The following is an 8,845-nucleotide window of genomic DNA, read 5'->3' as shown; positions in this document are numbered from 1 at the left end:
ACAACTCCTTTTCACTCTGGGAGTGACCACTTCTTCCAGGGAAGGTCCCTACACATAGCTGGAGTGTTTTATTAAACATACAATTTTTTAAACCTTCAGCCAGTATTTACATACAGAGTTAGGCTTTCAGGGAAAGCGATTCCCCTCTTCCTGCACACTATATTATACAGGTAAGATTTTACTGACTCCTTTTAATCTTGTTCTGGGCCTTTCTGGGTGGACCCTTGGTTGTGAGGGTAGACTGAGCCTGGTATCCACCTATTGCTGTAAGGAGGGTGCTCAGCAGTAAAATCCCACTGTCAGGCTGAGATGCAGGAGTTGTCCTACCCCACAGTGACCTGATCTTTTATTTGGGAGGAGTCTGGGTTGTTTTGCTGTGCAGCTTTTTTTCCTACAGAAATCCAATTTTTGGGATCATGTGTGCAAGTGCCAGGGTGGGACATCCCAAAAGCTCAAGGGAAAAAGTGGGCCAGGATCTGATGGGCTTGGAGGGAAAAGGGAGAATCATAAATCAGGAGGGAAGAGGAACATGATCCGGTGAGAGAGCAGAAGAGCTCGGCTCTCTGCCAGCAGGACCGAGTTGTCTCCTCTCCCTGCAGCCCTTCCAGGCGCTGGGTTGTGCTTCTCGCAGCCTTGCCCTGAAGCGAGCAGAGCTCTCTCCCTCTCTCGGCGCCGCAAGGAGCTCTGAACTCCCCGCGGCTGCCGGCCGCTCCGCGCATCCTTCAGCCCGTCAGACGGGAGCTTTTATGGTCCCCCCTGCCCGCCTCCTCCCCGGGCTGCTCCCCCCTCCCCGTTCTGCCGTTTCACGTCCCCATCCTCTGCCGCGAGCCCCAGGCAGCTCCTCACCGCCTGTCCAGCTCTGAGCCGAGGCACCCGCTCCATCCTCCGGCTCACCCCGCAGCCCGGCGCGGAGCATCGCGGTGGCGAGACCTGCTCCTCCTTCCTCCCCTCTTCCTCCTCCCTCCCTCTCTGTCCTTCCCTCCCTCCTCCCCGCGGCCTCGAGTCGCGCCAGTGATGGAGAGAGCGTCACCGTCTCCTAGCGACGCTCCTAGCAACGCTCCTAGCAACCGGGCAACATCTGCTCCCGCTGGACCAATCCGCGCGGGGAACATCTGGGCACCCACCTCGGCGGGCTGCGGCCGGGAGGGGATGCGCTCCTCAGTGGCTGCAGGGACCCGCAGGAGCTGCCACCGCCGCCAGCACCGCCAGCACCGCCAGCACCGCCAGCACCTCCTCCAGGAGCAGCGAGGGAAGGACGGAGCAGCCCTCCCTCCCGCTGGAGCCGGGGTGAGTGCCGCCGAGCCGGGACTGCTCGCTGAGCTGTGTGCGGGGCTTTGCTGGTGGGATCTGCTCCAGAGGCTTTAGCAGGTGGCTGTTGGCGCGGAGGAAGTTTTGTGTTTGTTTGGGAGCTCTCGTGGCTTTGCTGCAGCGTGGGAGAGGGGAGAGCCGAGAGGGAGGCTCGGCGCGTCCTGCAGTGCCACTGAGGTGCTGCTGCTCTGCCGGACTCTAGGAAAGGTCATTTCGACAGAGCCCTCGTTTTACGGTCAGGGCTGAACTCTGAAAAGTAACCATAGCTCCTCGTTGCATCGCCTGTTAATGCTGTCATCCTCTGGGATGACACAACTGTCTAAATATAGTTGTCTTATAGCTGCGAGACATGAGTACGCACACATACGAGCTCTCTTTTCCTTTCTCTCTTGCAGGATTTAGACATGTCTAATTTCGTTCATGTACTCAAAAAGTCTGAGTGTCTCTGGCACACACATGTAAAAGTGCAGAGTTTAGGTATACACATGCATCTGTGATGGTTTTTTCCCCCTGAGAGTGGGAGATATTCTTACTACAGCATGCCAGATACTTCACCCAGAAGGCAAGGCATCAGCCTGGAAATTGTACTGTATGTCAGGCAAACTCTGAAATGTGCACCTTGTTAAAGAGAAATGGGGATATGACTTTCCCCAGACTTGTACTGCTCTGCAGGCAGTGTGAGTGTGTATGATAGAAAATTAATGCTGCTACTCAAAATAATGGCATGGTTTTAATAGTAGCCCCTTAGCTTTCCTCTGAAGTTGACAAGTATTAAAGGGGAAAATAATGTGCCATTTTAAGAGGTGGTTGGGGCAGAATTAATGTTCTAGCTCCGGAAACATCCAGATATTTAGAGGAGCAAGCTGTATTTTTGCAGCATGTGCTCTGGGTGGATTATAGCTACACCACTGAGAGACTGAAATGTTTTTTCCTAATGTTTTATCTACTTTTCTGATGTGTGAAAGGGACTCTAGGAAGCAAGGTCAAAGTTAGAGAATTAGGTGTAACATCAGAACTCTTATTTATCCCTGTTACTAAGCCCTGTGGGGATGCTGAAATAGCACTTTCTCCTCTTGTGGTCCAGCTGCTCGCTGTGCTTGTCCTGATTTTGCCACCTGAGCAGTGTGTGTTTCTCCTTGATCCGCCCGGCAGGTGACCGTTCAGCAGTGCCGTGCTGCCAGAAATGCTCGCTGAGCCCGTGCGAGGGGGATATCTTACCAGAACTGCTGAGATTAGCCCAGAAAGAGCCTCTGCAGACTGACTCCGCATCCTCAGGTAAACAACAAGTTTGCAAACTTCGGCTGGTTGGGCGGAGTGAGGGAATTTACTTGGATTAATGTCGAAAAGGGTTGAACCTGGAATTATTATTTTATTCTATTGAGGAAAGCAGTGGGACTATAAGGATGGAGACAGGAACAGCCTCTCAGCCATTAAGTCTCATGCCTTCACGCCCTCACGAGAGCTGTTCAGATGCTTGTGCCTGGTACACATGTGTGCCCAGGGAGAATCTGCAATTAGGGAGATCTGCAGAGCAATCAGCAAACTAAAAGGTGGTTTTAAAGGGGAAAGCCAGCAGATAAGAGTGCGGCTGGGGGTCCCCTTCCCCTGAGTCAATGAAAGGGGGCTTGCTCTGGCTGATAAGGCTCGGTGTGCTGGAAGGGATTGCCATCGATTGGCGTGAAATCGCGGGGCTGGCATGTGTTTTCCATCCACATGTTCATCTGCCTGTGGTCTGGTAGCTTTGCCTGATCAGCTGGAATCCCACAGTGGGACCAGCTGCTTATGCTGCCCTAGGAGAGGAGAAAAGCAGCAGCGGAGCATGTGAAACCGGGGGCACGTTTCAGCTGAGCACCCCCTAATCGCGAGTGCTCGGAGGGTTGGGGACGGGGGAGTTCATCACTGCAAGGACACGGGGACACGTCCTGCCGTGTCAAAGTCGCGTCTCCCGCTGATGATAAAGGCAGGTTCTGTGTGCTCGGAAGCCTCAGGTTTTGTATTTAGCACGCAGGAGATGCTCAGCGAAGGTCTCCGTCTCAGGCAGTGTAGCTCGCATATTGATCGCTCTCCTCTAGGCTGCGATGGGAGCCCTGCAGGCAGCGGCACATTTGAGTCACCAGCTCCGAGCGGAGCCAGCCGGCTCCGCGCTCACCCCCTGCAGATGTCTGCATCAACAACCAGATAGTATCGACTCGGACGAGCCCTTCGCTGCAGCGCTGGGCGGGCAGGGAGGGATTTTCTTCCCGAGGAAAGGCAGGGAGGTGCAGGAGCAGGCAGGTGTGGGGATGCTCCCAAGGGCTCAGGTACAAGTTCTGGGACGGGGCTGCTGTGCAGAGCCGGGGCTTGCAGATCTCTGTTTTCTGAGGTGCAAAAACACAAGCTCAGGTGGTTTTTCCTCCTGCACGTTCAATCATTTTCAAAACTCTGTCTTGGCTCCTGTCTCGGCTAGGCTGCAGCCCGGCATTAATTCATGCTGAAGAGGGGCTGCTGTCACTGGGGCGATGCAGGAGCGCAGGTGAAGTGACTTTGCTGCAATTTGCAGTTCAAATGGGAAGTTGCCGTGATATAAATCTATTTCCAATCCAATTTAGATAAGACAGTCCTTTGTCCAAACACGCCTAATAACTCTGCGAGTACCACGCCACAGAGCACCATAATTATTCCTGGAGAAATAAACAGGAACGGACACATTTCGCCCTGTTGAAAGTACAATTAAAGCCCTTGCGGAGCTGAGCCTGAGAGCTCCAACCCTGAGACAGAGGCGTCTATTCCCTCCCTGCCGCGCGTGGGATTTACATCCCAAACTTCCATTAGCGCTAATGGCAGCTCCAGCCGCCGTGCCCCGAGGTGCTGAGCATTCCGAGCAGGCACGCTGGGGGCTGTAAACAGCGGGCAGAGGTGTTTACATCAGCCCGGCAGCACCGCCCTCCCCGGGCTGCGAATTGCGCCGAGCCCTTGGGGAGCGGCAGAGGGATGCGGCTGAGCGCTGCCGGGATGCTCAATGCGCCTTCCCGGCGCTCATCCAGGCTGGAAGGACAAACCTCAGATTCGGGACTCAGCGCTGTGCTGGTTGGTCCCCGTGGGGAGATTTTGGCCCCGTGCCTTGACTTGTGGTGTAGCGCTGGAGAAAACGTAATGTGATTAAGATGTATCTGTCTCTGAGCTTGAGTGAGGCAGAGGCAGTGACTCATACCACCTTGCTGGAGCTGTCAAAACACTTGGCTCGCGAGAATAGCCTTCTACACAAAAAGCACTGATTCAATATGTTTATATTTAAACAAAACACTCAGGGTCTGATTCACTGCGGCATTACTACAGCCTTGGATGGCTGTAACCCCGGCCGAGCAGCTCCCGAGCGGGCACAGAGCCGTGGAGTGCTGACTTCCAGTAAGTGTTAGAGAAAGGCTTGGTCCTTGTGAGCCTCCTGCATGGAGAGAGGTCCCTCGAGGGTTTCAGCATCGGTGCTGGGGCTGAGGGCACGGAGCAAGGTCACAGCTCATGCTCTGCAACCTGCAGACAGATGTGTGGGCACGGGCAGCAGCCACAGAAGGTGATGGTGATCAAATGAGTGGTGGTGGGATGGCAGCTGTGCTGATCACAAGAGCAGACCCTGAGCTTCTCTTGAGCAGCCCCGGGATGGGACCTGTGTTTTCAGCTCTCTGTCCCACCCTGCAGGTGTGCAGGCAGCACCTCCCGGAGCTGAGCCACCTGTGACAGCCCGTGGGAGCTCTGAGCTGGGGGAGTGGCTGCTCCAGGCTCTGCAGATTTGGAGCTGCTGGGATGTGCTGACAGATGGTGTGGTGCTGAGCAGCTTGGGGCTACTTTGCTCCTCGAGTGCAGTCTTTCATTTAAAACTGGGAACATATTTCAAGCCAAACTTACAGCCTAGAGATGCTCTTAGAGTTTGCTTGGTTGTTTCCCTTCCTTGCCCCAAAACTAAGTTATGGGTGTTGAGGTGAGGGGTTTGTGACAACTTTGCTGCTTTAGCTGGTGTGAGGTCTTTAGGAATTTAAATCCAGCCAACCAAGGGTATATCCCAGGCTGGTGCTGAACATAACCCCAGAAAGGGAATGCCAGCTGGGAGCTCAATGAACCCACTGCCAGGATGGTCATGTGTGTCCCTCAGCAAAATACAATTTTTCTGTCTGCTCCTGCCAGCCAGCACCAGCCCCCAGTCCATGGCATGTGCAAACCCACAGCCCTCCTTCCCTCCCAGCCACAGGCTGCCAGTGCTCCTTCCCTTGTCCTGGCTCCCTGACGTCTCCAGCACCACTGTGCTCAGGGGATGCTGAATTTCACAGTCACCCTCCATCTCTGGGCAGGGAGTGGAATTCCCGTGGCCTGGAGCAGCAAGGGGGAGTTTTGCACGGAGCTGGCAGAGCTGCAGGACTGAGCTGAGATGCTCTGCAGGCTGTGCTTGCCTGTGCTGCCCCTGCACTCAGGATGATTTTCTGCTTTCACTGCACACAGGCAGTGCTAGGGCTGTGCTTCCAGCCTTTTCCCTGAGAAACACTAGGGAGCGTGTTTCAGCACTTAGAGGTTTGGCTTGAGGGAAAGGATCTACCTGTGTGCTGGGTTTGGCTCCTTTCCCAGCCCTGACAGCCTGGGTGGCTATGGGAATGTCACTTCATCTGTCTGTGCCTTTGTCTTCCTCAGAGCAGTGTAAGGAAAACTGTAATGTTCTCCCATCCCATGGCACTGGGAAATAAATGTATTTGTTGTTGTGCTCAGATAACACAGCACAGTGGGGTTTCCACCTAGGAGAACATGATATCAGAGTAATTAAATATCCAGGCTGCCCAGGCTCTGGTGTAACTCAAATACTGGAATAAAAGCTGCAAGCAGAGAAGGTTGCAGCATATGGATTTAAATCTGTGTTTGCAGCTACTCAATGCCAGTGGGTGGATGAAGATCACAGCCCTGCCCTTGCCCTCGAGAGCTGAGGTGGGTGCTGGGAGCACCTCTGGTGTGTGTGATGGTCCAGGGTGGCTAGAGCCCTGTCGCAGTCCTTGACAACCTTGGCAGTGTTGTCCCACTGGAAGAGCAATAGTCCCTCTCCTGGAGAAATGCTGCTCTGAAATTCAATCCATGTCCATGATGGGTCTCAGAACAGGGCTGCACAGTCTTGACTCCAAATGGGGGGTTAATCCACCCGTCAGTTTTCTGCACAAATCTGCAGAATCCTCCATGAGAAACCTCCATCCTCACAGACTTGAAATTCAGAGAGAAAACGCAAGAATCCTCTTGTTGAAGGGATTTCTTCTTCATCCCCTTCTTGTGGGTTTTTGGTGGAGAAGGAGGAAGGGAGAAGACATTGCTCCTTCCTGCCAGTGAAGAAGAGATGCTGTCAGTCATGGGAGAATCTCATCACTCCCACCAGCAGCTGACTCAAGCAGCCCCTCATGCCCCATGGAAGGATCCTTCCAGCAACATGAGGTCTGTGTTCTGGCTGTGCAATACATTTTGGCTTTTCTATTGTGCCAGGGAAGCTGTCCAAAACCAAATCCTTTATTTCTTCAGAAAATCCAAGTTTCAAATGCTCCCATAAGGAGATCCCAATCTCGGGAAGAAAATATTTCCCATAGGACCTGACTTTGAGTTATTCTGTGAAGTGTCTCTGGATACTCTCTTTCCCTGGATTACCTTTAGACATCAGTGTAATAAATATTTATTTATTTATTTATTTATTTTAAAAAGTACATTCAAAAGCAAATATCAGAAATTTCTTATAAAAAGGAGGGTTTGGGAGGAGATTGTGCCTCCCAGAAATGCACATGGCTCCTCTTGTTTTCTGGTGAATAGCCAAGCAAAGCCCAGTCCTGGCTCTCACAGGGACCCAGTGCTATCCAGTACCACTGGAATTATGGACCTCATTAAGATGCTGAATTAGCACCATGTCACCTTTCCAGGGGGATGAACAAGCTCAGGGCAGGATGCCAGGCCTGGCTGCAGGTGCCCAGAGTGCCCTGCAGGGCTCAGCTCTGGAGGAACTGACCTCCCCTGGGCTCTTATCACAGGACAAAGCCCAATAGTTCCTTTTCTTATCCCAAATGTTGAGCCTCAGTCCTCTGTGCCCTGAAAAACTGAAGCCACCTGGAGAACAAACCAGCTCCATCACCCTCCCACTGAACTGGGGCTCTCCTGCTCTTCTGAGACAACACCACCACCTAGTGAATGCACTCTGCACTGATTTTCCAGGGAAGCCATGGTGCTCTGTGCATGATGAGTGGAAATCAAAACCCAATCCTCGGCCCACAGACCCCACAGAGGGCACAGAGTCCCCTGTCCTGCACACAGGTGGGGCATTCTGCAGGGCATGGTGACATTCCCACCCAGGGCATCTCCTGCCTGCTCTGGGGGGCTGTGGCTGGCCCCAACACCCCACTCAGCTGTAGGACCAGGAGATCCTGCCCGTGCCCAGCGCTGTGGGGTCACTCCAGAGAGGGGAGAGGGGCTTGCTGTGCTGGCAAGCCTCAGAGTGGCTGTTTCAGACACAGCTTCACATTTGCCAGCCTCTCTACCCTTTTTCCAGTGTGTTGAAGGCAGCAGGCTGAGGCTGAGGGTTGTCCTGGATCCCTCCTTGCCCTGCACACCCCAAACTGTGATCTGGCAGCAAGCCCTACTGACTTTCTTTTTCCTCTTTTGTGCAGAGCTGATCTGATCGGGGCCTACCAAAGACATTAACGACGTCGAAAGTAGCTTACTTTAAGAGAAAATATGCAGAAGAAGAACATTTACATCAAGATTACCATGAGTATTGTCCAAAAGTGAGTACCTCTCTCTCTCCAGACCCCACCCTCTCCCAGTTTCATTCCTTGCTGCTAAAGACCCATCCATTTACTCCTCAGCACCTGATACTCCCAGAGGACCGGACTTGTATCCTGAAACTATCTCTGCAGAAACTGCGCTTCCTGGACGACCCCGAAGCCTACCTGCGTAGGTCTGTATTAATTAACAATCTGTTGAGGAAGATTCACCTAGAGACAGAGAGGGAGAGCTATGAATACTTTAAGGAGGCTCCGTGCTATAGGACTGCCTACTCTGACGCTCGAAAACGGCTGAAGCTGGTGGTGCAGGAGTGCTGTTCCCAGTCGCTCTATTATGAAGAGCTGCACTCGTATCGCATCGTGCCTTACTCTGCAGAGAGCGCCGTCTACGGGATGGGCTACACGGGCAGCCACCTGGAGCAAAACTCTCAGTTGCTTATTTATAAAATGAATTAAAAGTAGCTGTTAGACCCACTGATGTTTGTTTCTGAATGCTTGAACTGCTTGTGGAGGTGTTGAGGTGAGGCACTAATTGCAGGTGTGTTTGCGATCGGGGGCGCCGGGCGCTGAGTGGAAGGTGCTTTGGATGGTGCTCTGCTGTTGACCCCCGTGTGAAGCACCTTGCTGTGCACATACAGAGGTCCTAAACCTGCACAGACTGCGTGCAAGGCGGTTTGTAGAAACAAAAGCTGCACTTAAAGTTACCTGTGTGTAGATACGGATGCTCCGGATCACTTTCGCAGTTAAATGACACCGTTCCCCGTGCAAGGGGA

The 8,845-nt window shown here is 53.1% G+C and overlaps 1 long non-coding RNA gene across 1 annotated transcript; it reads left to right on the top strand.

The window, feature by feature from the left end:
* The first annotated feature begins 1,041 nt into the window (after positions 1–1,041).
* Positions 1,042–8,547, top strand: LOC130254358 (uncharacterized). Its single transcript, XR_008840690.1, has 4 exons — positions 1,042–1,287; positions 2,461–2,583; positions 7,956–8,072; positions 8,154–8,547. It is a non-coding gene; the product is annotated as an uncharacterized LOC130254358 (long non-coding RNA).
* Positions 8,548–8,845: the final 298 nt, after the last annotated feature.

The sequence above is a fragment of the Oenanthe melanoleuca genome, chromosome 5 (assembly GCF_029582105.1).
Source record: "Oenanthe melanoleuca isolate GR-GAL-2019-014 chromosome 5, OMel1.0, whole genome shotgun sequence".
Lineage (NCBI taxonomy): Eukaryota > Metazoa > Chordata > Aves > Passeriformes > Muscicapidae > Oenanthe > Oenanthe melanoleuca.
The sequence above is the reverse complement of the archived record's forward strand: the minus strand, read 5'-3'. Positions and strand labels throughout refer to the sequence as shown.